The sequence below is a fragment of the Cetorhinus maximus genome, chromosome 20 (genome assembly GCF_964194155.1).
Source record: "Cetorhinus maximus chromosome 20, sCetMax3.hap1.1, whole genome shotgun sequence".
Classification (NCBI taxonomy): Eukaryota; Metazoa; Chordata; class Chondrichthyes; order Lamniformes; family Cetorhinidae; genus Cetorhinus; species Cetorhinus maximus.
The window spans coordinates 21142244-21167828 of record NC_135898.1 but is presented as its reverse complement, the minus strand read 5'-3'; the positions used below and the strand labels follow the sequence as shown (position 1 = coordinate 21167828).

At 44.7% G+C, this 25585-nt stretch overlaps 1 protein-coding gene across 1 annotated transcript in view; it reads right to left on the bottom strand.

Annotated features, from left to right (window-relative positions):
• The window catches only part of LOC144694927 (phytanoyl-CoA hydroxylase-interacting protein-like), a 60771-nt gene that overhangs the window by 29050 nt on the left and 6136 nt on the right, over positions 1-25585 (bottom strand). Inside the window, exon 2 of the mRNA XM_078565709.1 lies at positions 4268-4351. The gene's annotated coding sequence lies outside the window, so the exon portion shown is untranslated. The remainder of the gene's footprint in view (positions 1-4267; positions 4352-25585) is intronic.

Below are 25585 nucleotides of genomic sequence, written 5' to 3'. Positions count from 1 at the left end.
TGCATCAGCGGGAATTTCCATTGTATTAGGGTACATGTAGGTGGATGAGACTTGTAGCAGTAGAGATTGTAAGGAGGATGTTAGTGTTGGTAGACTAGGGGAGGTGTTGTTCAATGGACAAGAAATCACTGAACGTAAAACCTCATTTACTAAAAGGGGTTGCATTCAAGTGATGAACACTGAAATATAGTTATTTATGAAAGTATGAGGCATAGAGGTACAAAAGCAAGGAAATTATGGTGAACCTGTATAAAACACTGGTTCAGACTCAACTGGAGTATTGTGTCCAGCTATGGGCACCACACTTTAGGAAGGATGTGAAAGTTTTAGAGATGGCACAGAAAAGATTCACGAGGGTGGTTCCAGGGATGAGGGACTTCAGTTACTAGGATAGAGCAGAGAAGTTGGGGCTGTTCTCCTTGGAGCAGAGAAGGGGGAGAGAGGAGATTTGATAGAGGCATTCAAAATCATGAGGGATCCAGGCTGCCCCGACCCAGGGCAAAAGTCAGCCATCTGAAGCTGGGCTCTCAAGACGCAGAGCTGGTCAAGGTAATCTGAGATGTCTACAGCAGCCTCCCATTGCTCAGGATGCAGGTACTGGGGAAACACTTGCCCAGGTCACGAAGATAGGGAAACTAGGAAATGATAGGAAACATTCTTTCAAAGAGCTGGTGCAGGCAGAATGGACTCTTTCTCTTTCTATACTCTATTATTTAAGATTCTACAAGGCAGGCAATAATAACATGCACAAGGATGAATTGCAATTATTTGTTCACTGTTAGATACAGATGGAATTGAGATTAAAAACATCTGCAGCTAGTAAGCTGCCCTCCACAGGGTAACACACCTGCCCTGTTCAGAACCCTGTGACACTAGAAAGCTACACTGCTGAGGTGCCAACAGCATTCTCTGGCATGAAGGCTTGTTGGCAGCATCACCCTGTTGCCCAGTGGGCAAGTGCAAGTTGGCAACCTGCCCCAGAGAGCCACAGGACACTGGTGTGGGAAATGGAACAACAATATAAAGCAAGCTCATTTTCCATGCAAAGCTATTAGGACTAACAAAGCTATTAGTGGAATGCTCAATTGTAAGAGGCTATGAAACCAAGTCAATTAAAGCAGTTAAAAGGAAGATTTGAATAGGAAAATAATTAAAAGCTGCAAAGAAAGAGAGAGGCTTAATGTATATCACTGATGTGAGACTATGGTAACCAGAAGACATGTTTCTGCTCTCCAATTTCAATCAATCTCTGATATAGAAGGGATTGAGGCACATTGTTCAGGTAGAGTGGAGTGTGCTTTACTCTGAATCTAACCCATGCTGTACCTGCCCTGGGAGTGTTCAATGGGACAGTGTAGAGGGACCTTTATGCTATATCTAACCCTGTGCTTGCACCTGTCCTGGGAGTGTTTGATGGGGACAGTGTAGAGGGAGTTTTACTCTGTATCTAACCCCATGCTGTACCTGCCCTGGGAGTGTTTGATGGGGATGGTGTAGAGGGAGCTTTACTCTGATTCTAACCAAAGCTGTACCTGTTCAGGGAGTGTTTGATAGGGACATTGTAGAGGGAGCCTTACTCTGTATCTAACCCCGTGCTGTACCTGCCCTGGGAGTGTTTGATGAGGAAGTGCAGAGGGAGGTTTAATCTGTATCTAACCCCGTGCTGTACCTGCCCTGGGAGTATTTGATGAGGAAGTGCAAAGGGAACTTTACTCTGTATCTAACCATGTGTTGTGCTTTTTTAAAATTCAATCATGCAGTGATGTCCTGGGGTTGAGATTTTGGCCTCTAACTATCAAAATCATCTTTCTTCGTGTTGGGTAAGACTCTGACCAGTGGAGAGCTTTCCCCCAATTCCCACGTACTTCAATTTTATACGGGCTTCTTGATGTCGCACTTGGGCAAATGTTGCCAAGGCATATACTGTCACCTCACCTCTTGGGTTCAGCTCTTTAGCCCATTTTTGGAACAAGGCTATAATGATGCCTGAAGCCTTGTAGAATGCAAACTGAGCATCAGTGAGTAGACTATTGCTGTATAAGTGCAACTTGGTAGCACTGTCAATGATACCTTCCATCACCTTGCTGATGATTGAATGTGAACTGATGGGGTGGTAATTGGCCAGGTTGGATTTGTCCTGTTTTTTGTGAACATGACAATTCTGGCCAATTTTCCACTTTGTTGGGTAGATGTCAGTGCTGTAGCTGCACTGGAATACTTTGTCTAGGGTTGCGGCTAGTTCTGGAGTGCATGTCTTCAGAACTACAGTTAGGATGTTGTCAGGGCTTGTAGCCTTTGCTGCATCCAGTGCCTTCAGCCAGTTCTTGATATCGAATTGACTGAAGACTGGCAGCCGTGATGATGGGAATCTCTGAGGAGGAGGCCGAGAAGGATCAGCCACTCAGCATTTCTGGCTGAAGATGATTGCAAAAACTTCAGCCTTGTCTTTCGCAATCATGCACTGGGCTCTGCTATCATTGGGGGCGGGATATTTGTGGAACCTCCTCCTCCAGTTAGTTGTTTAATTAACCACCACCATTTTCAACTTCAGGGATGTGACAGGACTACAGATCTTTGAGCTGATTGTTGTTTGTGTGATTGCTCAGCATGCAACTTCCCTGGGTGTATTTGATCTAACCCAAGTATCTAATCCACGCTGTACATGTCCTGACATTATTCAAGTTGATGTGGGGACATAGTGGTAATATCACTGAACTAATAACCCAGAGGCCCAAGCAAATTGTCTTGGGGCATGAGTTCAAATCTCACCATGGCAGTTGGTGAAATTTAAATTTGATTAATTCATTAAAAATTCAATTAATTAATAAAGCTGGAATTAAATTGAAAACTAGGTTCAGTAATGGTGACCATGAAACTATTGTTTATTGTCATAAAAATTCATCTGGTTTACTTTAAGGAAGGAAATCTGCCATCCTTACCTGGTCTGGCCTACATGTGACTCCAGATCCACAGCAATGTGGTTGACTCTGAAATGGCTGAGCAAGCCACTCAGTTGTACCAAACTGCTACAGAAAAGTCAAACCAGACAGACTGCGGCAGTCCAAGAAGGCGGCTCACCACCACAATTAGGGATGGGGAACAAATGCTGGCCTTGCCTGCGATACCCGCATCCCATGAAAGAATAAAGACAAAAAATCACCAAGGCAATATCATTTTTAAACATAAACATATTTATGAGATGTCAATCATTCTCCATTAAACCCATTAACTCCACAACGCCCACCCGGACATGACTCACTGCTGTGAGTTTTTTATAGAAGAATAATTCATCCAGACGAATCGCAAAATCAATCTGGTTTAAATGTTGCAATAAAATGTGAGATGCTAGCAAGCAGTAACTGTTTTGGGACTGATCTTTACTGCTCTTTCAAAGCTGTGGATTAGGCTACATAAAATCATCTGGACTAAGAATGGAGCTGACTATTTCAAACCTGCACAGGCAAGGCAAACGGGACACTATCTCTCCGATGTGACAAAAGCATTCACTCTTTGACACTGTCTGATTTGTACAATCATTGGCCTCCCCCCTCTGTAACCTCTAGCCCTACAACCCCCTGAGATCTCTGCACTCCTCAAATTCTGGACCCTTGCACATCTCCAACTTCCTTTGCTCCACCATTGGCAGCCATGCCTTCAGCTACCTTGGTCTTAAGCACTCGAATTCCCCCTCTAAACCTCTCCGCCTTCCTCTCCTTTAAGACACTTCTTAAAACCTACCTCTTTCAACATGCTTTTGGTAATCTGTTCTAATATGCCCTTTTGTGGCTTGGTGTCAAATTTCTGATTACATAAGAACAAGAAATCAGAGCAAGAGTTGGCCATTCAGCTCCTCAAGCCTGCTCTGCTATTCAATAATTCACGGCTGAACTCTAGATGAACTCTACCTTCACATCCTATCCCCTTCCTGCTCAAAAACCCATCAGATTTGAATATACTCATTGACTGAGCAACCGCAACTCTCTGGGGTAGAGAATTCCAAAGATTCACAACCCTTTGAGTGAAGAAATTTCTCAACTCAGTCCTGAATGGCCGACTCCCTTAATGTAATCCCAGGTTCTAGTTTATCCTGTGAAGTTGCTTCGGACGATTTACCACATTAACGACAAGTTGTTGTTGTTGGAAGTGCATATTGATGGAGAAAACATACTGTACAAAGGCAAACCTACCCACCACTTACACCCTGGAGCTTTGCCTATCTTATACTCACGCCAGCAGTTTGTATAACTTAGCAAATAAATTCTCTAACCTGTAGAGCTGAATAGCAGGCTCTTTTCCTGCAGGTCGAGGGCAGTAGAATGATGTTGCTGCTTTCTGGAGCTGATCAGCTTCTCTGTTGCCCACACCAAAGAGAGAGAGAGAGAGAGAAAAAGAGAGCAAAGTGAGATGTGTTCAGTAATCCAGTCATGTACAGATCTATACAAATCCAGCACTATCAGGGTTGTTCAGGCATGCTGGGCTCAGAGTGCAGCTGCAGGGCACATACCCATGGATTCTGACTCACCAGTGATTCTGCCAGGGCCTGGCAAAGCAGCAGCTGAGTGCACAGTCGCGAGGCTTCCCCATGACTCTGAACACAGGCCCTCCATGAGAAGCTTGCAATTGAGTCAGCAGAGAGCTTTCTAGCATAAGCCCACAAAAAGCACTGCAGGCCTGATAGAATCAGGCAGATGAAGGCCATTTGTCCCATTGTGCATGTGCCAGCTCATTGCAGGAGCTATCCAATTAGCCACACTCCCATCCTCTCTTTTCTCATAAGCCCTGCAACATATGTTTTTTTCAAGTTAGATACCCTTTTGAACACAAGAAAGCAGCTTAATATTTGCAGTTGCTTGAAGGGCTGTCACAAACCTGTTGGCATTTCAAAAGTTTTTTTGCTCTTTATTCAGAGCTATCTCACAATCACCAGTTCATCTTCCTTTTAAATCTTGAAACCGTTTCTAGTTTACTGTGTGGCCTGCCACCCTTGAGGAACAAGGGAGGAAAATTCAGATTTATATCAGCGTACATGTACTTATTCAAAAAACCTGACTGGTGCTGATAGGAGAAAACAAAGGGGGGAATTTTGAGCCAGCGGGATTTTACAGTCCTGCCAAAGTCAATGTAGTTTAGAAAGTCTCGCCACATTTCATGTTCCCGTTCCCGTCGCGTTGATGCCATAAAATTCCGGCCAAAGTATCTTTTTTAAGGTAGCTTTCCTCACTCTGACTTGAAAAGGTCGCGTGTTGGAAATGGAGAGGTAATCACTGCACACAATCTGTTCTAAATGGTGATAAAGGGCCCCATCAGGACCCTGTGATAATGATCAAATCACACACAGAGCTCAGAGCAGACAGTTCTGGTCTCCAGATTACAAAATGGATGTAGACGGACTGGAGAAGGTGAGAAAAGATGGTACCAGAACTGAGAGGTTATACCCATTAGAAAAGACTGAACAGGTTGGGGCTCTTTTCTCTAGAAAATAATTCATGAGAAACTTCTTTAGCCAGAGTGTGATTATGAATGTGGAACTCCTACCACAGGCAGTGTTTGAAGTGAATGGCATAGATGCATTTAAGGGGAAGTGAAATAACAACATGGGGCAGAATTTTGCCCTCGTTGGGCGGGCCTGGGAGTGGATGCAAAGTCAACAGCCACCCACAATCAACCCCAACATGGATTTCACACTGGCTGGCCAATTAACGGCCAGCCAGTGTGAAACACCTGCTCAGTGCTGCCGGGGTGGGGCTGGGAGGAGCGCAAGAGTGGTAGTGTGCGCATGCGCCGGGGTGCATGCATTAAAAGCTCCCTGAGGCACGGAGCTGCCTCACATGACTCTGTCACATGAGCAGGGACATGTTAGAAATTAGTTTGAAAATTTTTTTTTTAAATCACTGATCGAAACCTCATCTCGCCTGTGGATGAAGTTTTGCAAAAAATCTAAAAGCCGCTTGGCCTTTGAAAAATGAAAAATTTCATTTAATTAGAACTTTAATGGCCTGAATAGGCCTGTCATTTGTCGGCAGGCACACTGCCAACTCCCACGCGCGCTTGCCGACTGAAATATCGCGCAAGTGCACAATGAGTTGGGACGCTCGCCTGACATTATCGTGTGCCATTTTACGTTCGTTTGGGTTGAGCACGCGCCCGCCCAACAAGCGCAATATTCTGCCCATGAGGGAGAAGGGAATAGAGGGTTATGCTGATAGGGTAGATGAAGTAGATTGGGAGGAGACTCGTGTGGAGCATAAATGCTGGTGCGAACTAGTTGGGCCGAATGGCCTCCTTCTGTGCCATAAATGACTCTAACTGCCTCTTGTACACATAGTGAGATGACACCTCCATAGAACAGCAGTTGCTATTATAGTAAGAAAGGAGATGCCATTCCTGGAATGACTCAACATCTGATCTGTATTTTCTGGTGTCCATATCCTGCCCCAGGCTAAGTCCTGTTCATTTATCAGTCCTGTCCTTACTGACCTACTTTGGTTCCCCATCCTCCAAAACCTCGTTCAAAATCCCTGTGCTTATCGTTGAATTGCTCCATGACCTTACCCTGACATATTTCTCTGTCAGCTCAGTCTTTATTTTAATCATTTTAATCCTCTCTGTGAATACTACCAGGGATAAAATTTCCCCTGATTCTGGTTGGTTAGATTGAGGCTCTCTTCTCTCTATCCTCCCTTTCAGCCTCGACTGTTCCTCAGAATGCTTGGACTAACAATAGCTATTTGGTTAAATGACTGGGTAAAACAGGTCCTGCACATGTTTTTTTAATCCCGACAGAAAGAAGAACAACTTGCATTTATATAGCGCCTTTCACAACCTCAGACATCCCAAAGTGCTTTACAGTGCTTTTCGAAGTGTAGGAGTTGTAGCAGCTAATTTATGCACCACAAGCTCCCACAAACAGCAATATGATACTGATCAGATAATCTGTTTTTGTGTTGTTGGCTGGGAGATTAATATTGGGCAGGACACCATGGAGAACCCCCTTGCTCTTCTGTGAAATAGGACCATAGAACAAGTTACGGTGCAGAAAGAGGCCATTCAGCCCAGCGTGTATGCACTGGCCAAAAATAAGAGAAAAAAGAAGCTAGCCACTCATTTTCCTTCGCACATTCTGGCACCTGGTCTGTAGCCTTGCAGGTTACAGCACTTCAGGTGCAGATCCAGGTACCTTTTAAATGAATTGAGTGTTTCAGCCTCAACCACTGATTTAGGCAGTGAATTCCAGAATTTAAAATATTTTATGTCTGCCCTATCAGGTCCCAATTTAACATTTCATCCAAAGGGCCCCACCTCCAATAGTACAGTGCTTTCTGATGACTAACATTCTCACAATGCAGCACTCCCTCAGTACTATACTTGAGTATCAGCCTAGATTGCATGTTCAGCTTTATTTTTGGGTGGGATTTGAACCTCCAACCTTCTGATTCTGAGATAGGTGTGCTACCCACTGATGCACAGCTGGTACTCAGCACAGGGGAAACCAAAAGAAGAAATCTGTTCAACCTGTGCAGCCATCCCATTAGAAAGCTTTGAAGTGTTAGTTGCTGTTCTGTGGGTAATGCTGTTGCCCCTGAGTTTGTGGGTACAAGCCTCACTCCACAAGATCTCAGCTGCCATTCCAGTGCAGTCCCGAGGGAGTGCTGCACGGTCGGAGATGCTGCCTTTCAGATGAGATATTCAACCAAGGCTCCCTCTTCTCTCTCACATGGATGTAAAAGACCCCATGACACTATTTCAAAGAAGAGCAGGGGAGCGGGGCAGGAGTGGGGGGTGCGCTGCAGGGGGGAGTTATTCCTGGTGTCCTGGTCAAATTTATCCCTCAATCAACTTTGCAGAAAAAAATAGATTACCTGGTCATTATCACATTGCTCTGTGTGGGATCTTGCTGTGTGCAAATTGGCTGCTGCGTTTCCTACATTACAACAGGGACCACTCTAAAACGACACTTTAAAAAGTACTTCATTGGCTGTAAAGTGCTTTGGGGTGCAGAAGTGGTGAAATGTGCTCTAAAAATGCAAATTCTTTCTTTTTTTTTCTCCATCCTGACAATCACTTTAACAATGGTACTCTCAGCCAGTGCATCTCTCATTCAGACGTAGCCAGGAACCATCCATCATCATTCTCCACCCCAGAGACCTGACACAATCACACAATCAGATCGATGTCTTCGAATCACAGGCACCATTCATTCGCACAGCTCTGGCTAGGTTAATTCCCAGATCAGGCATAGACAGCGCTGATGCCTCCACTAATGCTGCGTGCCAATATTAACCCAGTTCTCAATACGATACTTCCTAACCACTGCTTGCCTTTCTATTTTAGCTTCCCTTAGTGCCACGCAGCCAACTGGTTTGCTGCCAGAACATCACAATGCTGGTCCGTGGCCAGCTATTGGGATTGCTGTTAGAGGCTTGGGGTGAGTCGCTCCGATCCTCCACTTGTTTTCTGTGCAAACACTTTTTTTGTTAAGCTCTCCCCTGTTGATGGCTCAGTCAAGGTTGAGCTCGTCATTACTACAGCTTCTCTGACTTATTCTCCATGTTTCCCTTACCCTCCTTTATCACAAAGTGTCCTAATGGCTATCCAGTACCCACAAGTCCTGGGACAGGACCATTATTTCAGAATGGAGGAAACTGTGGCTCCCACCAAAGTCAATAGACTGAAATGTTTTTCTCTCTGACACCAAAGAACCTCAAACTACAACATTGAGTTCCTGGAGCCTTTAATGCCAAAATAATCGTACATGAACCATCTTTTGCATAGGCCCTTAACAGCCTTCTGGAGTCAACATTAGTTCAATAATTTTAGATTTAGCCTCTGCCCCATTCTGCATTAGGTTTCTTTGCAGATATGCTTTTTTACCTTTCTCTTTTTTCTCTCATTTCCTTCACTTTGCATTCAGACGGCAGCTCTCCTGTCATTCACACCTCCTCTAGACACATAAAGAACAGGTCCTCAAGGGTTATAATCTCCGGATTACTACCCGAGCCATGTGCAAATTGGCATAAGGACGTGAGAATAAGGGAAGTAAACACGTGGCTAAAGGAGTGGTGCGGGAAAGAGGGGTTCCATTTCATGGGGCACTGGCATCAGTATTGGAACAGGAGGGATCTGTACTGTTGGGACGGTCTCCACCTGAACCGATCTGGGACCAATGTTCTAGCAAAAAGGGTAAGTAGGGTGGTCAACAGGACTTTAAACTAGAAAGTGGGGGGGAGGGAAGGGTAAAACTCCAAGAAGTATGACTAATGGGAAACAAAGCTGCAGGTTAGCGTGTTGGGGGGTGGATGCAACTTCATTGAAAATTATGAAAAAACTGAAAAGAAAGGAGAGCCCAGGAGAGGCTATTAAAATCTCCAGAACACAAAATAGGACAGAGTGTTTGGAAAGGGCTAGGAATCTAACTTCAAGCACATCAGATAAAGGGACGACAATGAGAAAGGGGACGGGAAATACAGGACTGAAGGTGTTGTATCTGAATGCATGCAGTATACGAAATAAGGTAAATGAGCTTGTGGTGCAGATTGAAATTGGCAGGTATGATGTGGTGGGCATCACAGAGACATGGCTGCAAGGGGATCAGGACTGGGAGCTAAATATCCAAGGATATACATCCTATCGAAAAGATAGGCAGGTTGGCAGAGGGGGTGGGGTTGCTTTGTTAGTAAGAAATGAAATTAAATCGATAGCAAGAAAGGACGTAGGGTCAGATGATGTAGGATCTGTGTGGGTAGAGTTGAGGAACCACAAAGGTAAAAAAAAACATAATGGGAGTTATGTACAGGCCTCCAAACAGTAGTCAGGATGTGGGGCACAAGATACACCAGGAGATAGAAAAGGCGTGTAAGAAAGGCATGGTTACAGTGATCATGGGGGATTTCAATATGCAGGTAGACTAGGAAAATCAGGTTAGTAGTGGATCCCAAGAAAAGGAATTTGTGGAATGTCTACGAGATGGCTTTTTGGAGCAGCTTGTGGTGGAGCCCACTAGGGAACAGGCAATTCTAGATTTAGTGATGTGTAATGAGGCAGATTTGATAAGGGAGCTTAAGGTGAAGGAACCCTTAGGAGGGAGTGACCATAATATGATAGAATTTACCCTGCAATTTGAGATGAAAAAGCTGGAATCAGATGTAACGGTATTACAGTTGAATAAAGGCAACTACAGAGGCATGAGGGAGGAGCTGGCCAGAATTGACTGGGAGATGAGCCTAGCAGGAAAGACAATGGAACAGCAATGGCAGGAGTTTCTGGGAGTAATTTGGGAGACACAGCAAAAATTCATCCCTAGGAAGAAGAAGCATACTAAAGGGAGGACGAGGCAACCATGGCTGACAAGGGAAGTCAGGGACAGCATAAAAGCTAAACAGAAAGCATACGATGCGGCGAAGAGCAGTGGGAAACCAGGGGATTGGGAAGCCTACAAAGACCAACAGAGGACAACTAAAAAAGAAATAAGGAGGGAGAAGATTAAATATGAGGGTAAACTAGCCAGTAATATAAAAGAAGATTGCAAGAGTTTTTTAGATATATAAAGGGTAAGAGAGAGGCAAAAGTGGACATTGGGCCACTGGAAAATGACGCTGGAGAAGTAGTAGTGGGGAACAAAGAAATGTCGGAGGAACTGAATAGGTACTCTGTGTCAGTCTTCACGGTGGAAGACACGAGTTACATCCCCAAAGTTCAAGAGAGTCGGGGGGCAGAGGCGAGTATGGTGGCCATTACCAAGGAGAAGGTGCTAGGAAAACTGAAAGGTCCGAAGGTGGATAAATCACCTGAACCAGATGGATTACACCCCAGAGTTCTGAAGGAGATAGCTGAAGAGATAGTGGAGGCGTTAGTGGTGATCTTTCAGGAATCACTGGAGTCAGGGAGGGTCCCAGAGGACTGGAAAATCACTAATGTAACCCCCCTGTTTAAGAAGGGAGTGAGGCAAAAGATTGGAAATTACAGGCCAATTAGCCTGACCTCGGTCGTTGGTAAGATTTTAGAGTCCATTATTAAGGATGAGATTTCAGAATACTTGGAAGTGCATGGTAAAATCGGGCAAAGTTTTCATGAAGGGGAGGTTATGCCTGAGGAATCTGTTAGAATTCTTTGAGGAGGTAACGAGTAGGTTAGACAAAGGAGAGCCAATGGATGTTATCTACTTGGACTTCCAGAAGGCCTTTGACAAGGTGCAGCACAGGAGGCTGCTCAGTAAGATAAGAGCCCATGGTGTTAGAGGCAAGGTACAAGCATGGATAGAAGATTGGCTGTCTGGCAGGAGGCAGAGAGTGGGGATAAGGGGGTCCTTCTCAGGATGGTGGCCGGTGACTAGTGGAGTTCTGCAGGGGTCAGTGTTGGGACCACAACTTTTCACTTTATACATTAATGATCTAGATGAAGGAACTGAGGGCATCCTGGCTAGGTTTGCAGATGATACAAAGATAGGTGGAGGGACAGGTAGTATTGAGGAGGTGGGGAGGCTGCAGAAGGATTTGGACAGGTTAGGAGAATGGGCAAAGAAGTGGCAGATGGAATACAACATGGGGAAGTGTGAGGTCATGCACTTTGGTAGGAAGAATAGAGGCATAGACTATTTTCTAAATGGGGAGAGAATTCAGAAATCTGGAATGCAAAGGGACTTGGGAGTCCTAGTCCAGGATTCTCTTAAGGTTAACTTGCAGGTTGAGTCAGTAGTTAGGAAGGCAAATGCAATGTTGGCATTTATTTCGAGAGGACTAGAATATAAAAGCAGGGATGTGCTGCTAAGGCTTTATAAGGCTCGGTCAGACCACATTTAGAATATTGTGAGCAATTTTGGGCCCCCTATCTCAGGAAGGATGTGCTCGCCCTGGAGAGGGTCCAGAGGAGGTTCACGAGAATGATCCCAGGAATGAAAGGCTTAACATATGAGGAATGTTTGAGGACTCTGGGTCTATACTCGATGGAGTTTAGAAAGATGAGGGTGCATCTGATTGAAACTTACAGAATACTGAAAGGCCTGGATAGAGTGGACATGGGGAAGATGTTTCCATTAGTAGGACCCGAGGGCACAGCCTCAGAGTAAAGGGAAGACCTTTTAGAACAGAGATGAGGAGAAACTTCTTTAGCCAGAGAGTGGTGAATCTATGGAATTCATTGCCACAGAAGGCTGTGGAGGCCAGGTCATTGAGTGTATTTAAGAGCGAGATAGATAGGTTTTGATTGGTAAGGGGATCAAAGGTTATGGGGAGAAGGTGGGAGAATGGGGTTGAGAAACTTATCAGCCGTGATTGAATGGCGGAGCAGAGTCGATGGGCCGAATGGCCTAATTTCTGCTCCTATGTCTTATGGTCTATCTTTTGTTTCTTTACCTGGCCCATTACCACTCCCTTTGGCCTTGCATCATTCTGCATTTAATCTCTCCTGCTCTCCACCCTATCACAGGCCTCCCCATTTCTTCTTCTTCTCCCCTCCCCACACCATCCCCGCCACATTCACTTGCTTAAAACCCTCTTTTTTATTTGTTCATGGGATGTGGGTGTCACTGGCCATGCCAGCATTTATTTCCCATCCCTAATTGCCCTTAAGCTGCCTTCTTGAACCGCTGTAGTCCATGTGGTGCAGGTACACTCACAGTGCTGTTAGGGAGGGAGTTCCAGAATTTTGACCGAGCAACGGTGAAGGAACGGCAATATATTTCCAAGTCAGGATGGTGTGTGACTTGGAAGGAAACTTGCAGGTGGTGATGTTCCCATGTATCTGCTGCCCTTGTCCTCCAAGATGGTGGAGGTCATGGGTTTGGAAGGTGCTGCTGCAAGAGCCTTGGTGAATTGCTGCAGTGCATCTTGTAGATGGTACACACTGCTGCCACTGTACGTCAGTGGTGGAGGGTGCGAATATTTGTGGATGGGGTGCCAATAAAGTGGACTGCTTTGTCCTGGGTGGTGTCGAGTTTCTTGAGTGTTGTTAGAGCTGGACTCATCCAGAAATGTGCAGTGCATTCATCGCACTTCTGACTTGTGCCTTTTTTATGGTGGACAGGCTTTGGGGAGTCAGGAGTTGAGTTACCCTCTGAAGAATTCTCAGCTTCTGAGCTGCTCTTGTAGCCACAGTATTTCTAGGGCTGGTTTCTGGTCAACAGTAACCCCCAGGATGTTGATAGTGGGCGATTCAGCGATGGTGATGCCATTGAATGTCAAGGGGCGATGGTTAGATTCTGCCTTGTTGGAGATGGTCATTGCCTTGCACTTGTGTGGTGTGAACATTACTTGCCTGAATATTGCTCAGGACTTGCTGCAAGACCTATTATGTTTTGGTTATTTCTGAGTTCTGATGAAAGGTCACAGACCTGAAACGTTAATTCTGTTTCTCTCTCAACAGTACCAGTTCTCCCTTCTAACAGCTGCTATGGGGTTGCAGATTCACACACAAAGTATTAACCTGTCTTTTCTCTCCCATGGATTAGTGCCTGAGCTGCTGTGCACTTCCAGTAGTTTCTGCTTTTGTTTCAGGTTCCCTTAGTTTGCCATTTTCCATTTCTCAAGACACAGACTGGGGTGCATCTGCAGTGAGTTACCTATACACTGAGATCCTCATCTTCTGTCTTCCCATGGACTGGAGCATTTTGAGTCCCTTCCCCCACCCCGCCCAAAAAAAAAGCCTCAACATCACAGAGCTGCTTTGCCCAACAGGGGTGCTTGGGTTTAGCGAGGCCCTGAGAACCTTCCGAAATGGGAGGCTGCAGTGGGCAGAGTTTCATCTTACATTTGTGCTGGGCCAATAATCAGTGACAAATGGTCCCAGCAGGATAAGGAAACAAATACCTGTATTATTTTTGCTAACGTGTACACTTCGCTCAGTGCCATAAAGGGAGGCAAAATGGGATGTCATAGATACTTGTCAAATTGTCCAAAGGGGTTGTAACCAGGGCCAGAGTGTAGGAAAGTAGCTTCAACTTATGTCTTGATGAACCTGTATAAAACATTGGTTGGGCCTCAACTGGAGTATTGTGTCCAGTTCCGGGCACCACACTTTAGGAAGGATATGAAGGCATTGGAGAGGGTGCAGAAAAGATTTACGAGATTGGCCTCAGGGATCAGAGACTTCAGTTATGTAGATAGATTGGAGAAGCTGACTGAGGTTGTTCTCCCTAGAGAAGAGAAGGTTGAGAGGAGATTTGATAGAGTGTTCAAAATCATGAGGGGGGCGTCTGGACAGAGCAGATGGGGAGAGACTGTTGACTTTGCCGGTGACGTCTACATCTCATGAAAGAATGGAAAAAGACAAGAGACCCAGACAATGAGGAAAAACTTCAAAGTGATTGGCAAAGGAAGCAATGGGGACACCAGGAAAAGCTTATTTTACACGGCAAGTTGTTAGGACCTGGAATGCACTGCCTGAGATTGTTGGAAGGAAGATTCAATCGAAGCAGTCAAAAAGGAATTAGATAATTATCTGAAGAGAAAAAAAAATTCCAGGGCTACGGGGAAAAGGCCGGGGAGTGGGACTAGGTGAGTTGCTCTTGCAGTGAGCCAGCACAGACATGACAGGCCAAATGGCCTCGTTCTGTGCTGTAACCATTGTATAATTAAAATATTTAGCTCACTGAACATGAGGAAACTTTACACGATTGTGCATGTCCTGGTACCAACCTAGAGTTTCCTGGGGATCTTGAACCTCCAGTAAAATGGTAGCCGACCAATAGAGTTTTCTCAATGCCTTCCAAAAAAGTTGGAGTGGGTTCATAATTTTAATCAGCTCCAGGTCTTGGCTGGCTTGCTTCCTGCCTCCATGTATAGGATGTAAACCCATCTGGTGGAACACATGATGCTGATTTTCTTAACAATTTTTGAATACACTGTATTAATAATTTGAAACGTGGCCTGAGTGTAGCTTGTTAGGGAAGACCAGGTGACTTTGGGATGTTTGATTCTTAAAGCTCTCCATCACAGGTGTTTCTCCTCATTGTCTGGATCTGTTGTAATTTTTTATTCTTTCATGAGATGTAGGCTTAGCATTCGTTCCCAATCCCTAATTGAGAAGTTGGTGGTGAGCCAACTTCTTAAACCGCTGCTGTCCGTGTGGCGTAGTTACATGCAGAGTGCTGTTAGGGAGGGAGTTCCAGGATTTTGATGCAGCGATAGTGAAAGAACGGCGAGATAGTTCCAAGTCAGGATGGTGAGTGGCTTGGAAGGGAACATGCAAGCGGTAGTGTTTCCATACGTCTGCTGCCCTTGTACTTCTATGCGGTAGAGGTCATAGGTTTGGGAGGGGCTGTCGAAGGAGCCTTGGTGAGTTGCTGCAGTGCATCTTGTAGATGATATACACTGTTGGTACTGTGCATCAGTGGTAGAAAAAATGAATTTTTAAAGTGGTGGATGGGGTGCCAATCAAGCAGACTGCTTTGTCCTGGATGGTGTCAAGCTTCTTGAGTGTTGTGGGAGCTGCACTCATCCAGGCAAGTGGAGAGTATTCCATCACACTCCTGACTTGTGCCTTGTAGATGGTGGACAGGCTTTGGGGAGTCAGGAGGTGAGTTACTCTCCAGCCTCTGACCTGCTGTTGTAGCCACAGTATTCATATGGCTAGTCCAGTTCAGTTTCTGGTCAATGGTAACCCCCAGGATGTTGATAGTGGGGGGGTTCAGCGATGGTAATGCCGTTGAGTGTCAAGAGGGAATATTTAGATTCTCTTTTGTTGGAGATGGTCTCGCCTGGCAAATGTGTGGTGTGAATGTTACTTGTACTTAACAGCCCAAGATTAAAAGTTGTCTTGCTGCGCATGGGTATGGACTGCTTCAGTATCTGAGGAGTTGAGAATAGTACAGTACACTGTGTGCGTGGAACCTGTTTGTACCACAGAGCTGAGAGTGAGAAAAGCAGAGTGCAACTCTCAGCCTGGCTAGAATTGTCAGCTGAGAGCTCTGAGTCTCGGCCAGTTATATTTTTAATCCTTTTGAGAGCACGGGCAAGAGGCCGAGATTCCTCAAAGCATTAAAAGGTTGTAGAATAAATTATAAATGGCCTAGGATGCTAAGAAACCCAAGCAGTGCCACACAACACAGTTCTGACCCTAAAGTGACACATCAAGATTCACGGACTGGTAGAAACCTGCAAAACATATGCAGTCGAATTAGTATCTTTATTGTAACAGTATTTCTTCAAATACAGGATTTCGAGTTATTCTTTCACCCAAGACGTGAACAGAATCAAACCTTGTCACTCTGGAAAAAGCTTCATAAAGCTGTCATTGTGTAAAACCAGGCTGAGGAATATAAATACAAATTAGTCAAAAGTCTGGCCTTGTGACTTGTTTATAGTCAAAGAATCCGAAAGTCTAATGAGGAACTGTTTTCTCCTGAGTAGAAAAGGCAGGTTTTAATCTGATGGGCTCAATGTTATTTGAGATTTAAACATTCTATTTCCTTGGAACCTGCCTGTTATAATGTCAGTATCGAAGAAAACAGCTTCCTAACTATCAATCATGTTTCATGACAAAGTCCTTATTTCAGGTTCACATTTCGTAGCAACATTATATCTGCCCTTTCCTTAAGTTTATGCATTGCCCATTGGAGTTAGACTGTGTAAAAGCTCTGGAGAGAACAGACTGTTATCATCCTCTTCATCTAGAATCAATGCTGATGTATCCTTTTAATCCACCTGAGAGCTTTTCAAAAACCTTTTCATTCAAACCTAGAGCATCTTCACTTTTAGCACAAAGAATAGCCTTTGAAGAGTAAGTTGTCTCAAATGCATCATCGATGAAATACTCCCTCCCCCTTTAGTTGTTCACATTACACTCCTGTCATTCTGTGATTAAGTGGGCTGGGGAGGAGATTCCCCTGTCCCCACTCTACCAGCCCTCTGAGTGTGACTGGAACTAACTTTTGGGAGAGAGTCTGAAAAAGAGTCATATGGGCTCGAAACGTTAACTCTGTCTTTCTCTCCACAGATGCTGTCAGACCTGTTGAGTTTTTCCAGCATTTTTTGTTTTTGTTTCCAATTTCCAGCATCCGCAGTATTTTGCCTTTAACTTTTGGGAGGATAGTGAGAATGGTGTGCGGTGAGTTGCTTTCTAATTTTCCCTCTCTTGCTCTCTCTCTGTGGGGACGGGACAGTTTCTGTGCTCAGTGACTGGCATCAGGAATCCAGGTGGAAGTTTGGGAGCTTGCCACAGAATGAATTCTGCGTATGAGACAACGGAAATTAGGTTGGCATTTAGAGAGGCCAGGGAAAACAGCTGAGGAGGGGAAGCTCTTCGAAAAGTGTAATGCTGAGAGAGGAAATGGGAGGATGAAATATTTAGGGCTATTGGTTGAATCATAGAATCAATTTGAAGAGTTTTTTCACACAAAGAGGTCGATTTTGAAATCGTGCTGACTCGCTGGCACCCATTTTAAATGATCAAAATCTACCTCAAAAAGCCTATTAGGGTATGGAAGTCCAGAAATATAAAGGGGCTTTTAGGCAGTGTCTGTCACAGCGTTTAAATGGGAATTAGATAGGCACATGAAGGAAATCTGAAAATATACAGAGAAAGAGGGAATAGGTTTGGAGTAGATCTCCCTGATGTAGAGATAGCACCAATACAGATGTGATGGGGCAAATGGCCTCCTTCTGGATCGGAATGTGATTTTGTCACCTCTTCCTTTAGTTCTGGAGTAAATATTCCTGAATTATGGAAAAATATGGACTCCGGTGAAAAGTTACTGACTATACATTTCCAACAGATGCAGAGTCTGTCAGCTTAGCAGATGAAACTAGCTCACTGGGCAATTGAGTGTTCATGAATTGCATTATCAATTCCTGGCAGTATTTCTCCTGGGGAAAATACAAGGGCAGTTAGCAATGTGTGGGTAGCACTCTTTGCCTGTTAGTCAGGTATTGGTAAGTTCAAGTCACACTACAGGACTTTAGCATATAACCTAGGTTGACACTCCAAGTGCAATACTAAAGGAGTGCTGCACTGTCAGAGGGGTAGTACTGAGGAAGCAGTGCACCATTGGAGGGGCAGTACTGAGGGAGTACTGCATTGTCAGAGAGGCAGCACTGAGGGAGTGCTGCACTGTCAAAGGTTCAGTACTGAGAGAGTGCTGCACTGTCAGAGGGGCAGTCCTGAGGGAATGCTGCATTATCAGAGGGGCAATACTGAGGGAGCAGTGCACCGTTGGATGGGCAGTACTGAGGAAGTACTGCTTTGTCAGAGAGGCAGTGCTGAAGGAGTGCTGCACTGTCAGAGGTCAACACTGAGCGAACAGTGCACTGTCAGAGGGTCAGTACTGAGGGAGTGCATTGCCATATGGGGCAGTAACGAGGGAGCAGTGCACTGCTGGAGGGGTAGTACTGGGGGACCGCTACATTGTCAGAGGTGCCATATTTTGGATGAGATATTAAACTGAGGCTCTCTCGAATGGATTTAAAAGATCCTATGGCAGTATTTCAACAAAATGCAGGGGAGTTCTCCCCAGTGTCCTGGCCAAGATATCCCTCATCCAACAGGTTATCTGTTATCACATTATCACATGTTGGGAGTTTGCTGTGTGCAAATTGGCTGCTGCACTTCCTACATTACAACAGTGACTACAGTTGAAAAGCATTTCATTGGCTGTAAAGCACTTTGGGGATGTCCTGAGGTTGTGAAAAGCGCTATATAAGTGCAAGTCTTTTTTTTGTTTCCCTTAGGAGCAGAGGATAACAGAGATATGGGTGGCAACCACCTGTCCGCCTAGTAACAATAGTCATGGTGCTCCAGTTGTGGGAACCACTTGGAGACACTTTGACAACCAGAAAAAATATTGCATGAAAACAAAGGGTCCGCAGACTGAACAGTTAATCTTTGATTATCTGAATGTTGTATCCATTGGCAATGGGCCACCAGATCCATGCAGTTGCCAATAGCCCTGTGCACAGTGTTGACTAACAAGCACGTTGCTTTTTGAAATGATCCCTCCTTATTGCTCAAGAATAATGAATCAGGAATTATTTTGGTTATGGTGGCATCAATGTGAGGGAGAAACAGGGAGAAGCAGGGAGCAAGCAAGGCAGGGGATAAGAGGGAATGGGAATGGGAACAAGGAGCAGCAATGAACTACACTTTGATGTGATTCTGGTGGACTTAGAGTGTGTTTGGGGAAATTCTACCCATCACCCTAACACACAGACTGTTTAGCAATGAAATGTAGCTCCATACTGGCAGAGGCTGCTCCATTTCTAATCTGCAAAAGCTGAACCTCTTGGGATCACGCAGTCCACAAGTGGAGATGATGTGATCATTAATCTCACACTTATAAGAGTCATGATCATTTAATGTCCCTGTTCCAAGGGTTGCTATGTTCATCAAGATGAAAAGTGGCAGTAAAAATATAACTCGCCTTATCACATCCTCTGTGTATGGGGAGTCTCACACCCAATAAGGAGCAATCTCTGCTGCAGATAGATAAATGAGCTGTTTTTGTTGGCAATTGCTTGACGGGAATCATAGGTCATGACACCAGGAGAGCTCCCTGCCCGTCTTCGAATAGTGTCATGGGATGTTTTAACATTCATAACACTGAGCAGAAGAGATTTGGTTTATTGTCTTTTCGGAAAGAAGGCACCTCTGACAATCTTGTACTCCTTCAGTTCCGCACTGAAGTGTCAGCCTTAATGATGTGCGGAAGTGGGGTTTGAACCTACGGTGGACTGACAGGCAGGACCACTATCCCTGAGGTAAACTGCCAGCAGCGACGATTGTAACATTCATGCTACCTTCTGTCAACATCGAGCATCTAAGAATGAAGTTCATTTATGCTCCTCCAACAAGTCACCTCATCATGAGCATCAATCCCAGAGGCTTATCCTGCCTACTCTAGTGCAGTTTTCATCATTCTAACCCCTCTTACACAGATTGCAAAGCTATTGTCAAATTGCAACTCGTGTTCTGCTTTATGCTAACACACACTTGAGGTAGCTCTCACTTCGTATGCTGTAGAGGGGTTTATTGATATCATGTTGTTGCGTCTCACTCTCCTCTGTTGAACCAAACACCACTCCAGAATCATCTAGAGAGCAAAGATGACCCACGGCTTCTTTGTGTCACTGTTAACCCCTTCCTTAACATCTCCCCACCCTTGCTTCCTGTTCCCTCCCCGCCATCAACAGTGAGCAGCTTATAGACCTCATTGTCTCTGCTGCTTGCCACCTTTCCCATTGCTCACCGTGTCAACTTTCTACAAGCTCCCCCCTTGCCCTACCCCTGAAGCTGCATCTTACTCTAGCTTCTCCTCTATCTCTCCTCTTTCCATCTCTCACCTCATCTCTCTTGACACTATCTCTACTAAGACTGTTGACCATCCCTATTCCATTCCTGACATCCATGCTTGCTGGTATTGTCAACAGATCCTCCCCCGTCCTCAGGTACCATCTCCCTTTCAAATCTTCCATCAAGTGTCATCCTCAATAAAATCCAGCCCTTGCCCCTCTCAGTCCTTGCTAACCACCATTCCATCTTCAACTACCCTTACCTCTTCAAGATTCTTGAATATGGTGTTGCTTCTAAAATCTGTGCCCATCTTTCCCACAACTCCTCACCCTGCCACAGCACTGAAATGGCTCTCATCAAAGTCACAAACAGCATCCTTGATAGAGGACTTGAGAGAGTGGAAACCAGGAGGATGCTTCCTGTTCTAGGGGTAACTAGAACTAGGGGACACAGCTGAAGAATAAGAGGTCTCCCTGTTAAGACGGAGATGAGAAGAATTTTTTTTCTCTCAGAGAGTAGTTCATCAATGGAAATCTCTTCCCCAGAGAGCAGTGGAGGCTGGGTCATTGAATTTATTCAAGGCTGGGTTAACAGATTTTTGATAGACAAGGGAGTCAAGAGTTATGTAGAGGGCAGACAGGAAAGTAGAGTTGAGACCACAACCAGATCAGTCATGATCTTATTGAATGGCAGAGAAGGCGTGAAGGTCTGAATGGCCTACTCCTGCTCCTAAGTCCTATGTTCCTATGTTCATCCTCTATCACAGTGACCATGGTACATTTTCCCTCTTAGTACCCAATGATGTCCCTGCAGGTTTCAATATGGTTAACCACACCATCCTCCTCCCAAGATTGTTTTCTAGCTGAGTTGGGTCACCCTCGCTTGGGCTCCATTCTTGCCTGCCCTCACCCGGAAGAAGGAAGCAAGAGGTAGACAGAAAGTGGGAAGGAAATGAATCAGTTGCCGGGAATGTGGTAGAACATGGATCAGGAGCCAGGATTATGGGAGGAAATTAATTATGTTCTAGTGTTGCAGCAGTGAGTTTCTCAAAGCTGGAAGAAAGCAGGGTAGGTAGGAGTGAGCAGGTGCCAAGGTCTTGAGCAGGCAGCAGCTGCGGTGTTGGTCTTACATCCCACAGTCGAATTTGTAGAAAGAGCTCTAACACAGAGAAAGAACAGAAGAGACCATGGCAACATAAAAATGGCAAATACAGAGGAAACAAAGGGGAGCGATTAACAATACTTAAAAATGGCATATGCTTGGAAAGGTGGCACTGCAAAGTGGCATTGCTGACCAGTTATTATAATAACATAATCCAATGATAAATGACATATATTTGATGAATTCTTCCCTTCCAATGCACCAGGCTCCATCTGCTCTCATGTTCTTTACCCCAACACAGAAAATCTCTTGAGAGAAGGTTCTGCTCATGTGCCATTCCCCTATCTCGCCCCACTCAGTACTCCAGCGATAAAGCTTCAGAATACTAACCAACCCTTAGATTTGTCTGTCAGTTGTGGCTTGGTTGGTAGCAATCTTGCTTCTGAGGTCACAAAGCTGTCGGTTCAAGTCACACTCCAAGACTTGAGTACCAAGATCTAGGCTGCGAGGTGCTGCACTGCCGGAGGGGATGCAATGTTAAACTGAGGCCCCTGTCTGCCCTCTCAGGTCGATGTAAAAGATCATGTGACATCATTCTGAAGAAGCAATGAGGAGTTATCCCTGGTGCCCTGGCCAATATTTATCCATCAAACAACATCACTAAAACATATTATCTGGTCATTATCACTTTGCTGTTCGTGGGAGTTTGCTGTGCATGAATTGGCTGCTGTGTTTTCTACATTACAACAGTGACTACACTTCAAAAGTACTTCATTGGATGTAAAGTGCTTTGAATATCCTGATGTCACAAGAAGTGCTATAGAAATGAAAGTTTTTTCTTTTATTTTACTGCATCTTGACCAGTTGCCTATTCTTGCCCTGGTATTTTAATGATGACCAGTTGCCTATTCTTGCCCTGGTGTTTTAATGATGACCAGTTGCCTATTCTTGCCTTGGTGTTTTAATGATGACCAGTTGCCTATTCTTGCCCTGGTGTTTTAATGATGACCAGTTGCCTATTCTTGCCCTGGTGTTTTAATGATGACCAGTTGCCTATTCTTGTCCTGGTATTTTAATGATGACCAGTTGCCTATTCTTGACCTGGTGTTTTAATGGCCTCAGAAGCTCAGGTGCAACCGCATTGTTTAAATTGTTTGACCACCTTTCTTTGTCTTAGTCTCTCCAACAAGTGACTAACCATCAAAGGCATTCCATTGACTGTAAGAGGCTTTGAAACTCCCTGAGTTCATGAAAAATGCCATATAAACACAATTCCTATTCTTTCCAATGCATTGATGTCTTTCTGAAGACAGGAACCTGAAGCTAACCACCAAGTGTGACCTTAAAATAATCGATCCAAAGTTACCATCATCAGTTCCAACTTAAGAGATGAATCCTTTTGAGGTTCAGTCAACTGTACCTATAACAGCATCGCATTGATGGATGTTGTCAGTGACTGGTTATTGCAACTGCAAAATCTTTTTCCAGCTTCCTTAGTGGGCATGTTTCATGGTGTATCCACATCTTTGGGACTCTGGAGAATGTTTAGCAATGAGGACAGATTGAATAGGCTGTGGCAGTTTTCTTTGCTGAGGGGAGATATAATGGAGGCGTATAACATAATAAGGAGTCTTAAATAGCGTGGATGGAAGGATCTATATTAGTTAGCAGAGATCAATAACCAGGGGTCATAGATTTAAAGGAATGGCAGAACTTTAGAGAGGAGTTGAGAATTCTTTTCACCCAGAGGATGGCAGAGGTTTGGAATTCATTGCCTGAAAGGGTGATAGAGGCAGAAACATTAATCGTATTCAAAAGGACACTTGGATATGGATTTAGATACTTGAAGTGCCTTAACCTACAGGGCTAACGACCGAGAGGTGGAGAGTGGGATTAGGCTGGTTAGCTGTGTTTTGGTCAGCACAGACATATTGGGCTGAATGCCCTCCTCTTTCTGGGTCTATTATTCTATGATCTCCTAATATCCCCTAATACTTATCCACATTAAAAATCTATTTGCAAGTCCTTTGCTAAGTTCCTTTACTTATGCAGCTCCCTGTGACTGCTCTCAATCTCCCTGACACTTGTTATGCATTTTGGGCTTCTTCTAAATTCTCTCTCATTCTCTCTTTTTCCCTCTCCCTCTGTGTCTCATGTGCCCCTTTTAATAATAAACATTTGCCTCTGATGAATGCTTTCATAGACCATTCTAGAATGTACAGGCTGTGGGAGGCATCAAAACTCTTCCTGAGCAGAATTGCACTGTTGCCCTTTGAGCTCAAAGTGCCCACAGTGGAGGCAAAAAGTTGCGATTGACAGCTTGCTATCGGAGCAGCCTCCCTAGCTCTTACCACCGGTGAGCTAATGTCTGAGCCTTCCTGTGCTGTCACTGTGCCATCATTGCACAGATCCTTGTCCAGGCATCGGGCAAAGTCCTAGTCTAATTGGCCTGGACGTGACATAACTTCAAAACGACAATGCACACCCCGCTGTTTGTGGGAGCTTGCTGTGTACAAATTGGCTGCCACGCTTGCAACAGTGACTACACTTCAAAAAACACTTCATTGGCTGTCAAGCGCTTTGGAACATCCTGAGGCCTTGAAAGGCATTATATAAATGTAAGTCTTTTACATTCACCCTCAGAAATGTTTCATTGAGAACTTCCATTGATGCGAGCAGTGTGTGTGCTGCCATAACAGTATTATCATTAAGGAAAGGGCACATCAATCACACTATCACTGGCCCACACAATGTCAATTCACACAGTCCGTGCATGACATAGTGATAATGTTTCAGCCAAGTCACTTTCTACAAAGGTTAAACCCTACACTGTTGATTAAGCACGATGTGGGGGTGTGAGGAGGGTGGGGGCTGAGTGGTAACTGCAGCAGCCATAAGCGTAGGAGCCAGTAATCTTGAAGTCAGAACCAAGGCTTTCACTATGGGCCACACCACTCCCTGTACATTTCACCAACTATGAATGACAGTTCCGCTAACTCAGTAAATACCATCAGGAATCAGTCAACAACTAATGAGAGTCTGTTCTCGCCAAGTTGTGAGTGTGTGCAGCCATGCAGTAACCTGGGTGGTACTGCACATGCCTTTTCCTGGATTCAATAAGTATATTATATTGTTTTAAATGTTGGCTGTGCACAGCGATTCAATTTTACAGGAGACATTGCCTGAGAGTAATTGATGATCCTATTAAAAGGCACTGGTGTGGAGGGGACTTTCCTGCTGCTGACACATGTTCAGCTGTGCAAGGTTAAGATAGAACGTTAGCTGGAGCATCGAGGTTGAACATGGCCACGCTAGAATCAAAACAGCAGTACACGCTGACTGACCATGCTGACCTGCCTACTCTGCATCCTTCCCAGCCCTGGCATGACTGATCTTACCTATACTGGCATCCGGCACGGACCATTCTAGAAGCGCACACACGGGGCACAGATACTATTTGAACGCTAAATGGCTCCCATAGTGCCAAAATTATGGGGAGCCAAATTTCAGGTCTGAACAATCAAATTGTGATCAATCTTCTTCTATTGATAGTTCAGTATGCAGTTAAAGCAATACTTTACTCTCCCAGAAGAGACATGAAAGACTGTTGCGAGCACGAAATAAGAAGGGTTTTTTTTTTGACCGCTTAATGTTTTTGCAGATTCTGAGATTTGTTCATGGACGGATTAATAGTTCAAATTGTTGGGGGTGTCACCTGACTGAGTAAGTAATGTTCTTAATGCTGACTCATAATACTAAATTATGCAACAACACCCTCACAGGTTAGCTCACACTGAACTCTTTTGTTAAATTACTGCACTTCATTAGATAAAGAGCTGCAGGTACTCGGCAGTCCTTGAAACACAACTGGTCTTGTCCAGAGTATCCTGGAGAAATACTCCTATCCTTGCCCTTAAAATTATCTTGAAAAGGATGCTCACACAGGCATCCCATGAGAGCGTCGCAAACAACAGGACAAGTCACAATGTCGCACAGCCCAATTGGTTCATGAGATGCCCATTTTCCAAGTTTGTACCACTAGAGAGATTCACATCACCAAAGATCAAGTGTTCGGCTGTAAAAGGGGACCAGTGCTGGCATTATTTAAAGGGGTAGGCACCCATCTTGCCGGGAAGGCTACTTTGAAAAAGTGCTAATTCGAGGTGTCTGAAAGTGTTTTTGAAGTTCCTGTGGTTTTGGCAGTGAGCGTTGCTGCATCCTCATGGGTTGGGCAGAGGAATGGGTGACCTGTCCTCATCAAGGCTGCAGT